Source organism: Branchiostoma belcheri, unplaced genomic scaffold, assembly GCF_001625305.1.
Source record: "Branchiostoma belcheri isolate BF01 breed outbred unplaced genomic scaffold, Haploidv18h27 scaffold28, whole genome shotgun sequence".
In the NCBI taxonomy this organism is placed as follows: domain Eukaryota; kingdom Metazoa; phylum Chordata; class Leptocardii; order Amphioxiformes; family Branchiostomatidae; genus Branchiostoma; species Branchiostoma belcheri.
In genome coordinates this window covers 2,959,430-2,982,715 of record NW_017803887.1, presented here as the reverse complement: position 1 = coordinate 2,982,715, position 23,286 = coordinate 2,959,430, and the positions used below count along the sequence as shown (strand labels likewise).

At 41.7% G+C, this 23,286-nt stretch overlaps 1 pseudogene; it reads right to left on the bottom strand.

Annotated features, from left to right (window-relative positions):
• LOC109472593 overlaps nt 1–22,615 on the bottom strand; it is a 33,792-nt pseudogene extending 11,177 nt beyond the window's left edge.
• Between the last annotated feature and the right edge of the window lie 671 nt (nt 22,616–23,286).

Genomic DNA, 23,286 nt, shown 5'->3' with positions numbered 1-23,286 from the left:
TCACTTGACGTTGCTGTCTGCGCTGCCGTTGACATCACCAGTCGTGTGTAGGAAGTACACGAATTCTCCGGCGGAAGTGTTGGTCGCCACTATCATCGCTCCGTTGCCAAGACTGCAATTTCAGAAAGGCAAAGTTGAGTTGGACAACAGTGTATTGTGCGTAACTTCCATTGTAAACTGTACAAACTGTATATATGTCTGTTATACTGAGGTCACAATTCCCACACGGGGCCAGACAGGGCAGCTTTTGAGAACGAAAAGTACGATATAAAAACAACAGGAAAGTTTTCAATAATAATCACGGGCACTATTTCTGTATATTCTTGAATTGTTAAGTTTTCGTTCATCCAAACATCCCGGCTGGGCCCCGGTTTGGAAATGTGACCTGAGCATTAACCTTAAGGCGTGATGCTGGGGTCACATTTCCAATCCGGGGCCCGGCCGGGCAGTTTGCGGGAAAGAAAAAGATGATATAAAAGAGAACGAAAAACACAAAACGTTTAAAAGACAATCATAGGCATAATTTGTGTATATTCTTCATATGCATTTTTTTAAAATCATTCATTCGAACAGCCCGGCTGGGCCCTGGCTCAGAATTGTGACTCTAGAATAAGCATAGGCACCTCTGAGGACACTGGAGACGATAACACTGTATGTTATTTCTTCGTTTATAGCATTTCTTGATTGATATACATATATATATGGGGCTCATCGATAAACACTAGAGGATCCTACAAAAACAACTTCATTGTATAAATGCCTCATAAATGATTCAGACTCTGTCTGTGAACCCTGACATTGAGCAAATGGTACTGATGTTCATTGTTCTTGTGCACGTAGCCCTACATCCAATACAAGGGGTTGAATAAGTTTGTCCAAGGCACAATAACTAGCTCTGACGTACGCTCCATAACTCAACACGCACGGACATTGTTTTGGTGACACAAGAAACAAAGGATGACGCTTAACATTCCTCAAAACTGACAATGCCGTAGCAACTAAAAACAAACAGGCTTTAAGGACGGATAACGTCAACATATGATTCATCTGAAAGATTTTATCGATAGGATAATATAGATATGGTTTGTGTAAACGATTTTGTCAGAAGGATAAGAAAAGCAATATTGTGTGTATTGTACTTTTGGTAGTAATGAAAAAGCTAGTAGTAGGAATACTGCGTTCAATCTAAAAAGTTAAACAATTTCGATATGAACTATGAAGATTTTATCGACAGAATAAAATATGGTTTGTATAAAAAATTTTGCCGAAAGGATAAGAAAACTTATATTGTTTGTATTGTAATTTGGTACTAAATGTAAAAGCTAGTAGTAGGAGGACTGAGTTCAATCTAAAAAGTTCAACAACTTCGATATCTTTAGTAGTAGGAAGATTGAGAAGATAATATAAATATGGTTTGTATATTAGATTTTGTCGAAAGGATAAGAAAAATTGTATTGTACTTTTGGTACTAAATGAAAAAGCTAGAAGTTGGAAGACTGAGTTCAATCTAAAAAGTTCAACAACTTCGATATCTTTAGTAGTAGGAAGATTGAGAAGATAATATAAATATGGTTTGTATATCAGATTTTGTCGAAAGGATAAGAAAAATTGTATTGTACTTTTGGTACTAAATGAAAAAGCTAGCAGTAGGAAGACTGAGTTCAATCTAAAAAGTTCAACAATTTCGATATTTTAGATAGTAGTAGGAAGACTGAGTTCAAAACTTCATTTACTGAACGGGTAGATTCTCGTAATTGATAGATCACCAACTTGTTTTGTTTGTATTTATCTTGGCTTTATCCACCTTGTAATTATGCAGGTATCTTGTCAATGTATTTTATACTCGTTGTTTGTTTTTGAGTAGAAGGTATTATATAAGCAACTTTTTCTTTTTGCCCAGTACTCAATAAATATATGTGAATAAATAAAGAAAAAGAAAACTGAGTTCAATCTAAAAAGTTATGTACAATGTCGATATCGTAAACATTCGTAACTATTAGTATTTACTGAGTATCTGCTGAATGTCGATTGTATTTTGAGCACTTGTATAGGTTGATAGTGAGGTGTACTTACGATTCATACTTGGTGTCCTTACAGCATTTCTTCTTGTAGGCGGTAGCGTTACAGAAGATATTCGCTTCGTCTCTTATGAGCGTTTTTAAGTCCGTTATGTTTTGATTAATCTGAAAATACGAAATTATCACAATAAGCACAATGTCACACGAAAATACTGGGCATAATTCCTAATGTCTTCAAATATGTAAACAACACGGAGAGTATGTTTACATGTTAACTATTTCACAACAAATATGTTATTATAATTGTTTCATGGTAGAATACAACGGTACAGTGAAACAGTAAGCGTAAAAAGAGAAGAACGAAAATAATCACAATAAACACTTTTCTAACGAAGTACTAGAAATTTCACTAAATACTCAAAAGTCTTTTTTTTTACACTAGTAACGATGGGAAATACACTTACCCCTGTGGTGCCGGCGCCGGCTAAGTTGAGAAACACGCTCTTCTTTTCCTTATCCTTGGGAATTTCCACCGACAAACACACTTGTGCACACAACACCAGCACGAGGGCCTTGAAAACCATCGTCCTGTAGCGTTTTTTCTTCCCAAACCGAGATCAAAATAATGCTAGCACGCGAGCTTCTTCAAGAAACCAAACACAATCGCACTTTTCAAAAGTTTTGGATGAAGAAAACACTGGCGTCTCAGAGCCCTTGATTCCACGCTAAGATAGAGATAAAATCTGTGGTTCTAACGCACACAATGGAATATAAATCCTTGTATGTATCTTTGGTATCTGCGGAGACCATCTCAACTCTAACACATTCGCTGCTACGTTACGGTCTTTGTTGATAGTTACCTGGATCAGTGCATGTCAGAGTGCCCTTGGCAATCTATTCTGCATATCAGCGCACGAGCCTTGTCAATATCAAGTCGACAACCGTCTCCATGCATTGATGACCAGATTCGTTTTGTGTTTGTGTCGTGTTCAATGATAATCCTGTTTGTAGGAACAAGTCATCCTTTTGTTACCTTGATGGCTTGTTGAATAGGCCCGTTTGGCGTCCATTGTTAGAAAGTCTACCGTATCACGCAAGGAACCTCCCGTAGGAATAAACTCTTTTGTAGATTGCCCCTGAGTTGGATGTATGTTGTTTGCCGTCAACCAAAAACACAATTTGATCAATTGCTTACTTCACGTATCTGTAAAGTCTCGTGTGAATAAGGTCACGTGTCTGTAACCGTAACTCTCGCGAGATTACGTTCTGAAGTGACTGGTCATTCATTATCCTGATGAAGGCGACAGTGGCTGTTAAAATTTGATCTCTGTGTAATTTTGTGTTGGAATTAAGTTCAACATTTTACTTACTAGTAGTTCCATCAGGTTGATAAGTCACTGAGTAAAGAAGCTCTTTTTTTACACACTGTTTTTGTTGACAGCCGACGTTTCGGTGACCGCAGCAGCGACACCTGTGCTGCAGTGCAATATGCCCCAGTCAGAATTGCCCTGAGGAAGGTGACAGACGTCACCGAAACGTCGGCTGTGAATAAAAAGACTTGGTTGTGTAAAAAAAAGAGCTTCTTTACTCACCATGTTATTCAAAACAGCCAGGTGCCTCATGGATATGTTCCTTCGCTGAAATCAAAATTTTACTACTATTTATATATGCTTATATGATTACGTCTGCAGAGGTGTTGCAAATCTTGGACCAAAACGACTGTGACTGTAGGTTGTTTTCCGATTATTGTTTTTGCGTTACTACTACATGTAGTTCCTGTTATCTCATTATGTTTACCGAAGGAAAACGTATTGTTTTTGCTACGTTTCCTCTTCTTCTTCTCCAAACAGTGACCTCTGACCTGAATGAACCAGACTGTCTCTCACCATGGTAACTGGTGTTGGGTTATATAATGTTGCAATTTTATAGTAGGAGGGATTTAGACTCCTGCCGCCATATATGTGAATGTTTGAGTAAGAATTAACAGATCAGACCATATGCGAAGGTAAACATTATAATTTTTGCTTTGCAAATGTTACTTTTCTAGTTGTTTGTATTATTCTCTTTATGTAATTCTGTACAGCGCACGCATGTAAAGCAGTGTAGTTAGCACTGAGTACCTTTACCCTGTTAACATAAAACAAAAACATAAATAAATAAAAAGCAAAGGTACGAGGATTTCGTTTAGAAAAAGAAGAAGAGGGTCCCTTTCCACTTCTTGCGGAGCATAGGGGTGGTGCCCATCACCATTTCTGTACCCCTTGAGCCACACAGTTGTGCAAGCACTACAGCAGGGGGCTAGTCCGCTGGTAGTGTTGTGTGTTTGATCTTCTCGCACTCTTTGTCATAGATTCTGAGTGTTAAGCAGAGAAAGCAGTATGTACCATTTTTAAAAACTATTCTTCTTTTGACTACCCAAAACCCACAAATTTTGGAAAAGGTGGGGCATTACGTCTTCTGTGGTTTACAAAAGAGAAGTCAAACCCTTCAGACACACATGTAGTTTTAGAAATAGCTACAGTTTTAGACAATTACCTTTTATTATGTAGATTCTGTACTCTGTTTCAATGTCTTTTTATCTCTGTTATTTGCAATTAACTCTCGGACAGGAATTTGTAAAAAAAACTTCACATTTTAAAGGCATTTTAAAGGCATGACCCGGCCGGGGATCGAACTCACGACCTCCCGGTTACAGGTGCAATAGCTGAATCGCGAAGAGACGAAAAACAGGGCATGTACTTTTTTTCAGGCGGTAGGCACTTCTTGATGACCGCAGGTGGGTTGTTAAGTACAAAGGGTTCGCGTGATAGCGTTGTTATTGTACTGACCGCGGATACACGGTCTCTATGGACGGCGTACAATGGCTGTTTTGATTTGTATGATTATTGAACCACATCTGCGTCAGTCTAACACGCACATCCTCAGGCGTTTTCGCCGATGAAAGCGAATATTAAAAAAAACATATCTGCAGATTCAAAAACACCTTTCATACTAAATAGTTCCTTTCCACATGACTTATCAGGTATTACTGACACAAAACCGCCTTGTTAAAAAAGCTAGAAGTAAAACGACTTGTTTAAAACGAAATGTTTCTGCTTGACATTGACGATAGAAATGAAAATGAATGAATTTTTACGTTGCTCTCAACATCGATACAATACATACGGACATTTTAGCATCGTAGTCATTTACTCAGAGTTCGTTTCTCTCTCATACCTTTCGATCAGCCGAAAAACGGTAAATATACTGTTAAGGTTTAAGGTACTGTAGAACACTGAGGCCTTTTTGAATGTTTAGAAAATAAGAGTTTGGTTTACAGCTCGACCCTATTATTTTGAAGATAAGTACCATGTTGTAAAATGATAATTTATGCAAATTTTTATGACGTCCTGGTGACGTCATCACTAGTTAATGGGCCACGCTCATTTTTTGTAAAACAAGACATCGGGCGGACACAAATGTTAAAACGTCAAGTGGACTTGGAATGAAAAAGCCATTCATGATCATGTTGATGCAAAAACGTACACTTCGATACAGGACAACATTATGTGCCGCTATGACAGTTCATTCATGTAAAATCAGTTATACATGTTTAAACTGCAAACTGTGACACACAGTGGTCCTTGAATGGGATACGATTACGAAGAAGGAAAACATAACACGTGACACTTATCTAGAAACGGTTGTATGTTCATGCATTCTTTATTATAATAATGACGTCAAACATCAAGTGATGACAACATCGGCATTTGCTCGCTAACATTGAAATCTGCTAACAGTGTGTATACATTTATATAGCTCTTTTCTTCCTCGTCCGATTGATACAAAAATAAGCAATGACAACTCTTGATCTATACATTCAATGCTTAAGTGGAAAGCCGTGTTTTACACCTTATATAGTTTGCTCATATGCAGCAGTTCGTACTTCCAACAATGCGATGATACAAAACTATAGCACAATCATGGTATTCCCAGCTTATAGCATATACAAAAGCGACTTTGCCAAAGTTGTCTTCTATTTACGTGACCACATTGTCATTTTCTAGTACATGCACCAGCAAAACAACGGAGAAACTTTTGCCTTACATGTGATAGGAATAGCAAGAATGATGCTTCCAATCATTCAAAATAAAGTATATACTTTTATTAGATTATCCAATATAGTCAATAGATGACTGCATTCATTCACTATTTCTGACAATTCCAGTGTTGTAGGGTAGTAAGACTATTTTTTTTCAAAAGGCCAGCGCTACAAATCCTACTTTACTTGGACAAGTGACGGGTGGACCTACAGAATATACCTGAGTTTGTAAGCGTGGATTGGTCACGATGTCTTTCAAAGTTGTCCACCATTTGGCCATGTGAGGTAGGCTCATTTGTTTTGCGCCAAACTGATCTTCGTATAGTTCTGCAAGATATGATAGTTTGTTGATGTTTGTAGCATACCCTGGACGTTCCGTCCGAATGTGAATACAGTTTAAATGGCACTACATTGACATGACTTAAAGCGATATTATATTAAATGTAAGATTTTCACTATTTTAAACATCGTTGTTTTACACATTTTCTTGCGCTATAAGCCTACCTGGGCTTATAATGACATTTGGGGAGTAAAAGATCAATGTCACTGAGTCGCAAAAATGTGTTGGAAAACTGCCAACTCTTCGGTTTGTTTACCGCTGTTTGTTTACATTCTTTTTAGGAGCCTCCTAAAATACAGCGGGCTTGGTACAACTTTTTCTCGCGATGTCGCCAAAAAAGCCAAAAAGCGACGCTAATATGTTCAAAAAAGGTAATTGAAAATGACAATCTAGATGAGAAAATTTCTCTTTTCTATATTCACAGTTTTGGCGCAAAAAATTCATATAATATCGCTTTAATGAATGAAAAGCCCCCTGCTTCTACTTCTAAGTGAAGGCGAGTTTGGGAGTGATGACGCGAGTGTATGTCGGAGTCTTGACGATGCGGGTGTATGTTCCGTATGACGTCCCTGCTTCTGCGGCACCTGGCGACACTCTTGTGGACGATCCCATCAACTCTTTCGAGTAGGGTTGATTCTTTGCTCTGTAAAAAAATCGAGTGGAATCGTCCATTAGTTTTCTTACGTAGGCAGGATAGATCTTACACAAGGTTGACACTTAGCCGTATTAAGACTCCAATTTTAAGAAATGATAAACTTTGAATTGAATTGTAGTTTTAGAATAATGTTTTACCAGTAAATAGTTTTCATATAACGTTACAGCCTGTTTAATTCTAGACTTCCAGTTTAATTCCGGACTAATTCCATATCTCAGGGACCTTACAGTTAGATGAGCTAATATTGTGAAGTGTAAGCAAAAAGAATGTAAGAAATCTCTATACGTAGCAGCCATCGAGGACCCCCTTGGGGATTAACCCAAAAATATGCAGAATTCTGCAACTGCATGCGCAGCCAGAATTCTACAGATCTCTGGGAACTGGAGCGAGAATTCTGCAGAAATCTAGGAACTGGAGAGGGAATTCTGCAGAATTCTGCAGAACTCTGGGAACTGTAGTGAGAATTCTGCGAATTCTAGGAACTGGAGCGAGAATTCTGCAGAATTCTGTGCAGAACTCTGGGATCTGGAGCGAGAATTCTGCAGAACTCTGCAGAACTCTGGAATTCTGCAGACTTCTGAATTGAGTTTATTGCCGAGCGGTCCTCGATGGCTGCTACGTATACATATACTCCTTACATTATTTTTGCTTTAGCCCATCTAGATGTAAGGTTGCTGAGATATAGAATTAGTCCGGAATTAAACTGGAAGTCCAGAATCAAACTAGAAGTCCGGAATCAAACTGGAAGTCCGGAATTAAACTGGAAGTCCGGAATTAAACTAGAGGACGTTATACTAGATAGATCTAACGTACCCATTGTGACACATCATGATAGTCGCCGCTAACAGCAGCAGCAGGAGGAAGGCTGCGATGGTGATGAGGGCGATGACCCACGGCTGGATGTCGTCCTCAGCGGTACAGTTCTTCTCATCGGACTTGACGACCGAGGCTGTCATGAAACCGAGCTGGGACTGTGGGAAGAGAACAGTTGGTCTATTAGTATCTGGTTGAACATTAATTCTCGATTCTAAAAGGCATCTAATGCGATTTTAAATCGAGCAGCTAATCTGGAAATATTCTGAGCAAGGTAATCATTATGATATTGACACGCACTGCTTCACCTAAGCACATTTCAATCAGCATTTCATACTTTGGGTATTTAAAACTGCAGAAACAAGACCCAAGATGAGTCCTTTATTTCATAGGTGGTACCCTAAAAATCAGCAAAGGCCCTTCTTGTAACCATTTTCCGACAGAAGTTATTTTTTGCTCCATAAGGGTCAATATACATTGGGATAGTGTGGCTTCAACTTAGTATGTAGATAAGTGACTAGAATATTGACTCTGAAAAATCGGGTTTCCAAGCCCTAAAAACTGCACTGGCTATGGATGCCATTAGCCTAAGTTTTCATGCCTTCAATGTCTTTGAGTTAGGACTGAGAATTTGTTTCAGAAACTGAATATCCTAAAAGCTATAAATAGGGATGATGTTGTCACATGCAGTAGCTGTTTGCCTACATTTATATACAAAACTTTGCGTTTAGGTAATACTGTACATTCTATTGTTATGGCAATTTTCCTATGGCTATGTGGCTCAGCATTCTCTTTGTTCGTATAGAGCCAATGAAACTTTTAAAATTTTGAATTTATCATGAGAGCGTCGTTACCGTTAACCGTTACATGTCCAGATCACAAGATAGCAAAACTGGAATTTGAAGTACCGCTGCAGTACCATAACAAGCCGCTAGGGCACATGCTTACGTTAATAGCGGCTCTGAAGCTGTTGGAGTTCAGCAGTAGCTTGGCCAGGTCAGGGTCCAGGTATACATAGTTCGGTGCTGCAGTAGGGGCAGGCGTGGTGGCGCTGTGCCTTTTCCTCCTGTAGAGGAAGTCTTCTGCAGTAGCACTTCTCCTCTTACGGGTGATGGGGGTGTCGATGAGGCACAGGTCATTCTCATCAGCCTCTTGTGGCACAACGATGGCAAGCGTCACCCTGGAACGGAGAAATACACATTCTTTAGTTAGTTTAGCTCCTTTGCATGATTTGTTTTTATTACAACATTCAAAAATACAATACATATTGGTGACGCACTCAAGCAAATGCTTATATTCACGTCACCACTAGACGTAAAAATAAAAATTACATCACAAAACATGGGTATCGTCCAGGTAACAAGAGAACAAAGTTTAGCTATTAAGATATTATACATGAATACAAAAGTATAAATCAGTTGTTAAATCCCTTAGTTTCAGAAAGATATAGCTGTGTAACAATCAGTGAATATTTGAGAGTTGACTTTAGAGTTTTAGAGAATTTACATGATTCCTAAGTGGTTATATTAGGAAAATGTTAATCTCCAAGCAGATTTTTTGGTCCCTTCAAAGACAGTAACAAATTGGCCAGGTAGTATTCATATGCCAGGTACTTGTAGTTACCATTTGCCGCCAGGAGGCTAGCGTAAAAAATATACCAGTACAAAAAAGAGACCCCGATAAAAACGTTAAAAACACGCCAAAAATAAGCCAAAGCCAAAAACTCTGCTTGGAGAGTAGAAAACATCAACATTCAAGTGTCCACAACAAAGCAAAAACATTGTGTCATTGTCATTGACATTTTTGTCAAAACCGGTGATCAAGTACGAAGGAGCTACAGCTTTCTCATTCAGATTCACTTTATTTTTCTTAGTCGTTGTCAATATTAGGATTAGATACTCACTTGACGCTGCTGGTTGTGTTAGCGAAGGAGTCTCCTTTCACAGTCAGAAACCGGACGTAGTCCTCCGCTGTAAGGTTTGCTTCTGGGACAATGATGTCTCCACTTCCAAGCCTATGCGAAGACAAGATGGATAAGGTGCTTATGAGAAACAAATCTGTATTGGGCCACTCTTCAACTTCTGTTAGCTAAACACTTCTCAAACATGACCAAATAAGACTGAATTTCATATTTCACTTGTTATTCTTTATTCTTTCACTTGTTATTTTTCAGAGTTTTCAACTATTGCTGAGGTCACATTTCAAACCAGGGCCCAGCCGGGCTGTTTCGATTAACGAAAAATCAGCAATTTATATCAATAATATACGCGCATTATTAATTTTGTGTGCTTTGTTGTCTTTTATATCATACTCTTCGTTCCATAAGCTTAGACTGCCCGGCCGGGCCCCGGTTTGGAAATATGACCTCAGCATATGCCAAGATAAATTTTATTGCACAACAATATTGTTGAAGATACAAATGTATGGCATCTACTGGTACACAACTACAGTCTAATCTTCCCAATACAAGAGTGTTTTTTCACCGTGGTATTTTAGATGCTTAGAAAGGAGATCCACATTACGTGCTGTTGGTCAGATGCAAAAATCCTATGATTCTTTGAATCGGACCGTGCCGATTCGCACGCAACGTTAAACCTGTGTCACTTATGATTGGCACTTGGGATGTGGAATTTGAGCCGTACCATTGTGTCGATCAAGGTTCTATTATGGCAACCACGTATGCCAACGTCACGGTTGTTAAGCAGACGACTTTTCAATTAAATTACCCTTTTGTTAAGGATCTACTGAGGGTTACGTGCGGGATTCCAGAGTGGTAATTTTTCATGAGAGAATTTATTTTACAACAATAGACTCTTTCTTACACAAGGCAATATGCCTGTACAACGAGTCTTCGCAGTAAGACTCTTAGGACTCTCTGGTCTTTACTTTAGTGCCCATGTGAGGCTTTTTGTAATGTTTTTGTTCGCGTGTTTGTATATGTATTGTAATGTTAACTTGTATTTGCCAAAACTATAAAAAAATCAGTGTTATTCAGCATGTTTTTGTACAGGCTGCGAGGCTGTTTTTTATGAATAAACTGTTAAACGCATCATTGCGATATTTTCTGTCTATGCATTCATATTTTCTTGCCATATATTAATCATATCACACATTACGACGATTTTAGAAAAACATATTAAGCGTACTTACTGTTTGTACTTTATGTCTTTGCAGCACTTCGCTTTGTAAGCATCTTGTTGACACAGTTTGTTGGTTTCGTTTACGATGACTTCTTTCAAAGCAGTTGAATTCGCAGCGATCTGAAAAGAAGCCGTGGCTGCGAGTTAGATACAAGAAATATTTCAAACGAAATTCTAAGAATATTATCAAGCACAGCTCATATGTAATGTCGCCATTCAAATGGGTCCAGATAACGGATCCAAATAACTGCAAAGTTGATTGTTTATTTGTTTATTAGAATTTACCACGAGTGTCTAAGAGAGGACAAAACAGGTGCATTGACACCTTTACAAGTTGTCCTCCCAAACACTACAATATAAATACAGATTGCAATATTGAATACAAAACAGATTACAATATTAAACAATATTAACATGAAATACCAATACCTACAATTATAGTACAATATCATACATTAAACATGAAATTGTTAACGTTTATGTTATTACAAATAATAGAAAATAGTAGACCCAACAAACAACAGGACCGTCAATGTCTTTCCTGATGTGTTTTCTTTTTGTATAATAACGTTAAAGTAGTTAACTCACCTCAGGTGTGGAGGTTCCAACGAAGGTTGCTATCACACTTTTCCTTGTAGCCTCATCTGCTATTTGCTGCCCCGAGCAAAAGTATGCCGCGAAGACAACCAAAATGGCCTTGTAGAAGAACATCGCCCTTCTTTTCCTTGTCTAAATCTAAAAATGTCTTGCAGCCGCAAAATCTAAAGCTGGTATCTTCTCTTGGACGACTGAAATATGGCCGAAGAGTTCGCTCGCAAATCTAGCAGGAATATCGTAACCTGCACGCAGTATACACCTATTGTGTCTGTACCTCAACCAGGTATACGGGGCGTTTGAATAGCCGACAGTTGACAATAGAGAGAGTAGCGCAATGATGTCTGTATGTTACCACGTTGTCCCTCGCAACCACGTCCACAACCAAATACATTGACGTATCCAAGGACACCCCCGCTGTTTTGGATACTGTTTTCAGGTACTCTTTCGTGCCTAGTCACTTAATTAGAAATCGATTTTCGGCCGGAAGATGTCAAGATGAATTGTGTAGTCCTGTCTATTGGCTAGACAATGAAGTGATGTATCGATTGTTGTCCTGGCGCGAGGACAGAGCAGGGTGAATAGAGATGTTCCCTCATGTCAGAATTGATGTAAAATAACAATCTGCAGCTTGGCTCTATCCAGCTCCAATGGGACTGGGTGGGTTTTGAGATACAGATTCATTCATAGTTTCTGTTGCTTCGCTCATGGAGTTAAAATACAGAAGGTCTTCTGTATGTTAACTCCATGCTTCGCTATTGCGTAGCAAGGAAACACTTTTATCATAGTTCATACTTTTCTTCGATTATCGTCATGTCAGAATTGATGTGAAATAACGACATGCAGGATGGCTCCACCCAGCTCCAATGGGACTGGGTGGGTCTTTAGATACAGATTCATTCATAGTTTCTGTTGCTTCGCTCATGGAGTTAAAATACAGAAGGTCTTCTGTATTTTAACTCAATGCTTCGCTATTGTGTAGCAAGGAAACACTTTTATCACTGTTCATACTTTTCTTCGATTATCGTCATGTCAGAATTGATTTGAAATAAAAACCTGCAGCTTGGCTCCACCCAGCTCCAGTGGGACTGGGTGGGTCTTTAGATACAAATCCATTCATTGTTTCTGTTGCTTCGCTCATGGAGTTAAAATACAGAAGGCCTTCTGTATGTTAACTCCATGCTTCGCTATTGTGTAACAAGGAAACACTTTTATCATAGTTCATACTTTTCTTCGATTATCGTCATGTCAGAATTGATGTGAAATAACAAATTGCAGGATGGCTCCACCCAGGTCAAGTGGGACTGGGTGTGGAGTTAGATACAGATTCATTGTTTCTGTTGCTTCGCTATTGCGTATCAAGGAAACACTTTTATCGTAGTTCATACTTTTCTTCGATAATCGTCATGTCAGAATTGATGTGAAACAACAACCTTCAACATGGCTCCAATGGGACTGGGTGTGTCGTTTCGTACAGATGCATTGTTTCTGTTGCTTCGTTATTGCGTAACACGGAAGCACCTTTATCACTGTCCATACATTTTTATTTCATCGATAATCGCTTGTGACAAAGCGTCTTTGTCTGTCGAATGTCCGTGCTTTGTGAATCGATTTTTATTATTGTCCAAATTTGATGGCTCCGCGTGTTTTCATTTGAGTGCATCGGATGTATAGGGCAAAGCCCTGTCCCTAGAAGTGGGTTTGGGCGTGAGAGAGAGCCTTAGAGCACACGATGGCCTTGAAAAGTCGTGCCGTTTTGAATTGCTCTTGAAGTATGCAGTTACGTTGTACGTTGCTACGACTCTTCATAATCTCATTCACTCACTCATTCTTTCACTCACACGCACGTGCACACGTACTTTTTATTTGTATGAAAGCAGGATCATGGTATATTGGCGACATTTTATACAATGAGATTCAGTAAGGTTTGCAGGTTTATTAATCGACAGTATACGTATTTTGACGTCACTGAGTAACCACGAAATGTGGCTATATCTTTCACAATGAAATACGCGGCATTTAATCAGTAAACTGAAAGTTGTCATGATGCTACTACTACTACTACTACTACTGGTACTACTACTTCTGCTGCTGCTGCTATTACTGCTACTACTACTACTACTTCTGCTACTACTACCACCACTACCCCTTCTTCTGGTACCACTAGTTGTCATGATGCTACTACTACTACTACTACTACTGCTACTACTTCTGCTGCTGCTGCTATTACTGCTACTACTACTACTACTACTACTACTACTACTACTGCTACTACTACTACCACTTCTTCTGCTACTACTAGTTGTCATGATGCTGCTACTACTACTGCTGCTACTACTATTACTACAGCTATTACTACAGCACGGTTACTTCTACTACATGTAGTACACAGTAGACCTGTGAATCTCACAGAGACATGTACTCACCACACACACTCCCGTCCTTCTTCCCAGGTACGAAGACGAAGCGGTAACCCTCCCGACAGGTACAGAAGTACGATCCCTCCGTGTTGGTGCACGTGGACTGATCGCCGCAGTCGTTCAGGTCAGACGACGAGCACTCATCAAGGTCTGTCGAGGAGACAGTCGTTGGGAAAAATGAACCAGTGATGCTTAAGCCCCTACCGCCACTACTAAAGATATTATCACAAATGTACACTACCAGAGTACACTGCCTTAAACGTTTTAGAATAGCTCATCGTCGTCCTCGTCAGTTATTACAGCATGCTGAGGTGAAGCATCGGCTTTTTCTACCCGCATGACGCTTTATAAGAAAGTAATTAAGGAAAGTTGTTGTTTGATGTTCTTATATTACGATTGCTGGGCAATACTAAGAATGAATAATTGAAGAACTGAGTGATGAAAAGATGAAAAAACAACATATGAAATCATCTTTTTTTTTACATCTTTTTCTGGTTTGATACCACAATACACCTGTGGGCATAAAGAACTTCAGTTAACAAAGCCAAGCCTATACTTCACTCCTGGATAAATTCAAACGTGCACTGGTGATGGATCTTATAATATCCACGAGTGTTAGCTGTGGATAAAATATTTCTAACCTTCAACAGTGATGGAAGAAGTATCAAAGTTAAAGCCCCCGCTAGTTTGGCCGATGTCCTGCAGTTCTTCGGTAAGGGTCTCCTTGACTTCCTCTGGTGTCACTCCGTTATCCAGTACAACGTGCACGACGTAGTCTACGATCACGCTGCCGTTAATGAGCCCACGGATCTCCACACTCTTAAATCGGGAGCCCAACGCTCTCTGATGAAGTTCGGTCAACTACAAAGAGAGAAGTGGACATAAAAAAATATTGACCACATACATGTAGGTGCAAGGTTTTATGCTTGATTAGGATGTTGATTTGATTATATGGATGACATCCGCACGTGCATGAATTTTCGGCCGTTTCCAAAGAAAAAGTAAAAGTTTTCAACCATACTGTAAATCGTACAAATATATACCGTAAGTTGCAAAAAAAAAATATGTAAAACGATACCAATGTCATAGAATGCCAAAATCAAACGAAAAAGACGAAAATGTAAAGAAATGAATTTGAAGAGTAGATTATTCGCCATACCATACTCTGTGTCATTGGTTTAACCTTCATGATCACGTACATTTCAAAATGAAAGCAACTTTTTTTTTGGCTAACATTTTTTTACTTGCACACTCGCGAGACATATGAGGCATATATTGCATACAATATGCATGTATTTTACGTACATACATACAGCCTTTACTAGTGTGATTTCATACCACCATGATACATATATTACATACAATATATTTTACATACATACATCCACACTACCTGCTCATGTACATAGAAACCGTAAATTTTAGTTATACCTTAGTGTTATACCTTACTACTATATTAGGCCACACAGACTTAATTTTATGGATGACATCCGCGCGCGCATTGATTTTCGCCTGATCTCTAAAAAAAAAAAAAGATCACGTCTTCCGAGGTCAGAAGTCGGTCTGGAAGTCGGTGGTAACTCTGGAGGACCGCACCCAGGCTACCGAAGCTCCACGACTCAAGTACTCAGTACATACGTACAGTGTCGATTCATAAATTCCATAAAAAGCCAGCATGTGCCGGCCTGTCATATACGTCGCTATGTAATACGCCAAATTCACAATACCGGCTTTGTATTACTGTGATTTAGTAGCATTTTTATTTTTGGCCGGATTTTTCTTTTTTTTTCGCCCGCGCGCACTAGTTTGGGGGTCTTCAGAGGATGTCATCCATAAAATTAAGTCGGTGTGGCCTTAGTGTATCTGTACACGGTGCTCTGTAATATTGAGGTACAATACATTATAGCACATTTCATACAACCCAAAATAGATACACACATACCACGATGTTCATATCCCGGGTGATGTTCTTATACTCTTCTGACTCCTTGTCAGCATATTCTGACTTGAAGACCTTGTTCGTAATCTTGATTTTGGACTTCACCAGGTCAGAAACTATGGAAAAGAATTTGTCAGAAAGGTAACGTGGTCATATCATCTTATTCATTCATGTATCTTTTAATGGAATGTGTTTGGGAAATGGTGTTGAAATGGTATGATTCAAGCTCATACAAGAGGTTACAGATCCACAAGAAGGGTGCTTGATACGCAATGCAACAAATCTACGAGTAACGTTTGTTTTCCAGGGTTATGCTGAGAAAGTTTTTCAGATTTCTACTAAAAAGTAACGTATCCAAATTTTCCACTTTTGCTTAGCTTGTGTTGACCTAATCTCCAAGCAGATCCTAGGGTGGCCAGGCAGTATCCATTCGCCAGATCAGAGAGGGGCCATAAGCCACCCAAGGCGTATGGACTCTCTCTGGCGAATGGATACTGTTTGGCCAATTTGATACTGTCTTTTGTCACCCTAGGATCTGCTTGGAGATTAGTGTTGACCTATATCTAGATAATTATATTACATGAAATGCATGTATCATAACTGGGCATCGGATGTATTAAAGATACTCTGACAAGAATTGCTTTTGACGAAAAAGTTAATTACCAAAGACGGGCACTCGAGATCTTCCTGTTGTTGAAGCCAAAGTCGTCAGTGTGGTAGACAGCACTGTTACAAAAGATAATTCAACACGAGTTAGTGTATGCCAGAAAATATTTCTTTACAACAACTAACCCTAATACCCAACGAAGTTGCTACAATAAAGTCTGTCATTTGCTCAGTCATAAACACAACGATATTGTGGCCGAATACACTTCAATGTTGAAAAATCTTATTTAGCTATTGCCAATCCATTCTGCAGATTAAATCGCATTGTTCACTGTGGAAATGGCATAAAAGTAACCCATAGAAATAATGACTGATACCTGTTGAGCTAATGGTTGACGGTAGTGGCGTCGTGGCTGTAGTCCGGGCCGTAGTCTGCGCCGCGGATGTAGATGTCACAGTTGTTGCCTGTGTGGTTGTAGTCGCAGTAGTTGTAGGGGCTTCAGTCGTAGGAGCTTCGGTAGTAGGAGCCTCAGTAGTAGGAGCCTCGGTAGTAGGGGCTTCAGTAGTAGGGGCCTCGGTTGTAGGAGCTTCAGTTGTAGGGGCCTCAGTAGTAGGGGCCTCGGTTGTAGGAGCTTCAGTTGTAGGGGCCTCAGTAGTAGGAGCTTCAGTAGTAGGAGCCTCAGTAGTAGGGGCCTCAGTAGTAGGAGCCTCAGTTGTAGGGGCCTCAGTTGTAGGGGCTTCAGTTGTAGGAGCTTCAGTTGTAGGGGCCTCAGTTGTAGGAGCTTCAGTTGTAGGGGCCTCAGTTGTAGGAGCTTCAGTTGTAGGAGCTTCAGTAGTAGGAGCCTCAGTTGTAGGAGCTTCAGTTGTAGGAGCTTCAGTAGTAGGGGCCTCAGTTGTAGGAGCTTCAGTAGTAGAGGCCTCAGTTGTAGGAGCTTCCGTTGTAGGAGCTTCCGTAGTAGGGGCCTCAGTTGTAGGGGCCTCAGTAGTAGGGGTCTCAGTTGTAGGAGCTTCAGTTGTAGGGGCCTCAGTAGTGGGGGCCTCGGTTGTAGGCGCTTCAGTTGTAGGAGCCTCAGTAGTAGGGGCCTCAGTTGTAGGAGATTCCGTGGTAGGTGCCTCTGTAGTGGGAGACTCTGTAGTTGATGGCTGGGTAGTTGGACTACTTGTCGTGGGTGACTCCGTCGTTGGAGCCTCAGTGCTTGCTCCGACTGTAGAGGGAGATTCAGTAGTTTGAGCAGCAGTGGAGGGTGGTACGGTTGTTTCAGGTTTGGTAGTTGGCAATTCAGTAGTAGGAGCCTCAGTAGTAGGACTGGCAGTAGTTGGAGCTTCAGTAGTCGGGGCTTCAGTAGTAGGAGCTTCAGTAGTAGGGGCCTCAGTAGTAGGAGCCTCAGTAGTAGGAGCCTCAGTAGTAGGAGCCTCAGTAGTAGGGGCCTCAGTAGTAGGGGCCTCAGTTGTAGGAGCTTCAGTAGTAGGGGCCTCAGTAGTAGGAGCCTCGGTAGTAGGGGCCTCAGTAGTAGGGGCCTCAGTAGTAGGGGCCTCAGTAGTAGGAGCCTCAGTTGTAGGGGCCTCAGTAGTAGGAGCTTCAGTAGTAGGAGCCTCAGTTGTAGGAGCTTCAGTAGTATGGGCCTCAGTAGAAGGGGCCTCAGTAGTAGGGGCCTCAGTAGTAGGAGCCTCAGTTGTAGGGGCCTCAGTTGTAGGAACCTCAGTAGTAGGGGCCTCAGTTGTAGGGGCCTCAGTAGTAGGAGCCTCAGTTGTAGGGGCCTCAGTAGTAGGGGCCTCAGTTGTAGGGGCCTCAGTTGTAGGGGCATCAGTTGTAGGGGCCTCAGTTGTAGGAGCCTCAGTTGTAGGGGCCTCAGTAGTAGGGGCTTCAGTTGTAGGAGCTTCAGTTGTAGGGGCCTCAGTTGTAGGAGCTTCAGTAGTAGGGGCCTCAGTAGTAGGGGCCTCAGTAGTAGGGGCCTCAGTAGTAGGGGCCTCAGTTGTAGGGGCCTCAGTAGTAGGAGCTTCAGTAGTAGGGGCCTCAGTAGTAGGGGCCTCAGTTGTAGGGGCCTCAGTTGTAGGGGCCTCAGTAGTAGGAGCCTCAGTAGTAGGGGCCTCAGTAGTAGGAGCCTCAGTTGTAGGGGCCTCAGTAGTAGGAGCCTCAGTTGTAGGAGCCTCAGTAGTAGGAGCTTCAGTTGTAGGCGCCTCAGTAGTAGGGGCCTCAGTAGTAGGGGCCTCAGTAGTAGGAGCTTCAGTAGTAGGAGCCTCAGTAGTAGGAGCCTCAGTAGTAGGAGCTTTAGTTGTAGGAGCCTCAGTAGTAGGGGCCTCAGTTGTGGGAGCTTCAGTAGTAGGGGCCTCAGTAGTAGGAGCTTCAGTAGTAGGGGCCTCAGTGGTAGGGGCCTCAGTAGTAGGAGCTTCTGTAGTAGGGGCCTCAGTTGTAGGAGCTTCAGTAGTAGTGGCCTTAGTAGTAGGGGCCTCAGTTGTGGGAGCTTTAGTAGTAGGGGCCTCACTTGTAGTAGGAGCAGCAGTTGAAGGGGGCACAGTCGTTGCAGGCTGTGTTGTAGCTGGCTCTGTTGTAGGAGGGTAAGTGGTGGAAGGTTCAGTGGTAGGTGGTTCTGTGGTTACAGGGTCTGTGGTGGATAGGGTTGTGGTGGTATTGTATGCAGTACTGGGGACTCCTGTTGTGGGTGGTGGTGTAGTGATAGATTCGGTAGTAGGGGGTTTAGCCGTTGTAGTACGTGGTGCAGTAGTGGGAGATTCTGTAGTAGGCGGTTCGGTTGTGGGGCGTTCTGTAGTAGGGGGTATAGTGGTGGAAGGCTTTGTAGTAGGCGGTTCAGTAGTGGGAAGGTTTGTTGTTGGAGGTTCTGTCGAAGGCGGTACAGTAGTGGGAGGTTCTGTAGTGAGGAATGCAGTTGTGGGAGTGTCGGTTGTGGGGCGTTCTGTAGTAGGGGGCACAGTGGTGGGAGGTTCTGTAGTAGGCGGTTCGGTTGTGGGACGTTCTGTAGTAGGGGGCACAGTGGTGGGAGGTTCTGTAGTGGGAGATTCTGTAGTGGGTGGTTCGGTTGTGGGACGTTCTGTAGTAGGGGGCACAGTGGTGGGAGGTTCTGTAGTGGGAGGTTCTGTAGTGGGCGGTTCGGTTGTGGGACGTTCTGTAGTAGGGGGCACAGTGGTGGGAGGTTCTGTAGTGGGCGGTTCGGTTGTGGGACGTTCTGTAGTAGGGGGCACAGTAGTGGGAGGTTCTGTAGTGGGAGATTCTGTAGTGGGTGGTTCGGTTGTGGGACGTTCTGTAGTAGGGGGCACCGTGGTGGGAGGTTCTGTAGTGGGCGGTTCGGTTGTGGGACGTTCTGTAGTAGGGGGCACAGTGATGGGAGGCTTTGTAGTAGGTGGTTCTGTAGTGGGAAGTTTTGTAGTTGGGGGTTCTGTAGATGAGGGTACAGTGGTTGGGGGTTCTGTACTACGATGTAGAGTAGTGGGGGGTTCGGTTGTGGGATTCTCAGTGGTTACAGGTTTTGTGGTAGGGGAAGCGGTGGTGAAATGGGGCGTTGTTTCAGCAACAGTTGACGGCGGTAACGTTGTTACGGGTTCCGTTGTTGGAGACTTTGTGGTAGGAGCCTGAGTAGTTGAGATGGCTGCCGTGGTAGGGGATTCAGTTGTTGAAGCTGCAGTGGAAGGCGTTACAGTTGTTACAGGTTTCGAAGTTGGGGACATCTTTGCTATCGTCGTCCATCCCTTAGTCGTTGCATCTGGTGTAGAGTAAGGTTGTGTTGTGAAAGCCTTTGTTGTAGGTGTATCCGTTGTAGGAGGTTCTGTTGTAATAACTACTGTAGTAGGGGGAACTGTGGTTGGTAGTTCTGTTGTTACAGGCTTTGTAGTAGGGGATGCAGTGGTTGGTGGTTCTGTTGTTACAGGTTTGGTTGTAGGGGGAACAGTGGTTGGTGGTTCTGTTGTTACAGGCTTGGTTGTAGGGGGAACAGTGGTTGGTGGTTCTGTTGTTACAGGTTTGGTTGTAGGGGGAACAGTGGTTGGTGGTTCTGTTGTTACAGGCTTGGTTGTAGGGGGAACAGTGGTTGGTGGTTCGGTTGTTACAGGCTTAGTAGTAGGGGGTGCAGTAGTTGGTGGTTCTGTTGTTACAGGCTTGGTTGTAGGGGGATCAGTGGTTGGTGGTTCTGTTGTTACAGGCTTGGTTGTAGAGGGAACAGTGGTTGGTGGTTCTGTTGTTACAGGCTTGGTTGTAGAGGGAACAGTGGTTGGTGGTTCTGTTGTTACAGGTTTGGTTGTAGGGGGAACAGTGGTTGGTGGTTCTGTTGTTACAGGCTTAGTTGTTGGGGGAACTGTAGTTGGTGGTTCTGTTGTTACAGGCTTGGTTGTAGGGGGATCAGTGGTTGGTGGTTCTGTTGTTACAGGCTTGGTTGTAGGGGGAACAGTGGTTGGTGGCTCTGTTGTTACAGGCTTGGTTGTAGGAGGAGCGGTAGTTTTTGGTTTTGTTGTGGCAGCTATGGTAGTAGGAGGGTCTGTGGTGATACCCTGTGTTGTATGATGTTTAGAAGTGGGAGGTTCTGTTGTGATAGGTTTTGTACTACCAGGCGCGGTAGTGTAAGGTTCAGTAGTTACTGCAGATGTAGCAGTCGTGGAAGGAGCTGTCGTGAACGAACCAGTAGTAGGAGACGCGGTAGTGTGTAAGTGTGTAGTTAGAGGTACTGTGGTGGTTTGTTTATGTGTGGAAGAATGAACTGTTGTTCTTGTGTTTCTGCTGGTGGGTACGTCGGTTGTCGTACGGTCTGGAAAGAAAAGAGGCGTGACAGTGGGATGCTGCGTTCAGAGCTCAAGCGTACTGAGTGTAGAATCGATCTTAATAACAGAAAAAATAGTGATGATAGCAGTTTAAGTTAGTTGTTAGATAGCAGTCCAGTTGTTAGAGAGCGACGTACATACAATGCTACATGATCAATGTCTAGTTCATGATCCTAGTCATATATTATTCATCATTGGTAAATGCCCTCAATGGAATCTGCATGAACAATAATTTACAATACAGGAAAGACGGCTACACGGGTGCTAATCTTATATCATATTTCTCTAATTGAAATAGCAACAGGACTGAAAAAATGTACTTGAAGTTCAGTACAGGATGAGTGACAAATATGTTGATGACAGCATTGCTCGAAGAAACTATAACTTCCAACGATGACTGACGGGTATATTCTGAAACCTCACACTCTCTGATACTGTTCCTTATAGGTCATCCATCTGTTCATGATAGCATGCATATGCCAGCAAACGATGGCAAGACAAATTCATCGGAGAGATATGGTATACAGTTAATGTCATTAACGTAGACGGTCTAGCAAAGTAGACAAATGGACAAACCCAACCCAGGAGAAATACCGTATCTCCTGCCATTGCCATTGGTCAATCCTCTGTTTAGGTATGTGTTGGGCGGAAGGCAGTTGCTGGGATCTTCCAAACTCATAGCTATCATTCCTGGCTGCTAGAGCTTGCTTTGCTTGAATGGCATTTTTTTGTCCAACACATGGCGTAGGTTAGTTATTAAAAATGTAGTATTTCATGCCTGTCTTCTTATTTTATTGCACCAGTGTGCTATAAGTTGTAGCATGCCTGGCAGCGACCATTATGCATTTTATGCTTCAATATGCATGCAGTGAGACCTTCATATATTCCCTAGCAAGTAGATGCAGGTTCAACTATGTGTTTAAAAAGAAGTAAACCAATACATTTTATTGTATACGGTATGGTTTTGTGGTTTGTCTGGATCTCTGTGTGTGTACGTTCTGCAGAAAAAAAAATTCGAAAGATTCCCTAAACGTTTTGCAAGCACTGATTATGTAGGGTACGTAGGACACTACAAATATTCAGCCCGATATAACTGAATACATAGAAGTATGCTATAACCACATCCATGAAATATCATGAGTGCTATGTACCAATGCTATATATAAATATACATATACATAGCCTACCGGTTGTTTGCGTAGCTGCGATGGAAATCAGCCCTAGAATCCATCCGATTTTCAACATGGCTGCAGGAGTTGAAACTGTCCTTATTTTCATGGTCTTTATTGTATGAAGTCTCCAGCTTCACAGTGCACGGTATGGTTTCTTCTGTCGCTCCCTCCAGAACGGTGCACTTTTTTGAAAGCAGTGTCTTGGTGCCTAAAAGAGAAGAGGCATTTAACTTTAATACTGCTTCAAAACTAGAATATTATGATAAGGTACCCTCCTGCTTGCTTACAATACGTAGCAGGAACTCTCAATTAAACTCAAGATGTGTCGATGAAGGTTAGACATCCAGGTAATAAGATACGCCAAAAAGCAGTTACTCAAGCAACTGGATATGGTTTTGAAACTCAAGATGCATATGTTTCTTTCAACTGACTGTCTCCTACAGGATGCAACAGCAAATTGCAAATTTATTTTTAGAATTATGAAATTATTCCTATATTGCTGAAACGAACTTGAATTCGTCGGTGCCCACTTTTCGGGACTCGTAATTTATTCAAAGCACCCTTAGCTAGTACCCGCATAAACGTGTCTCTCTATTGTGTGGTGTATTCTCTACGGGTAGAAGTGTAGACGGTCCTAATGGTGATGATGTCTATTCATAGGCTCCCAGAGAGCACTGTACGCAAAGGTGCGGCTCGTGCCTTGACTAAGGCCATGTTGATTTGATTATATGGATGACATCCTCT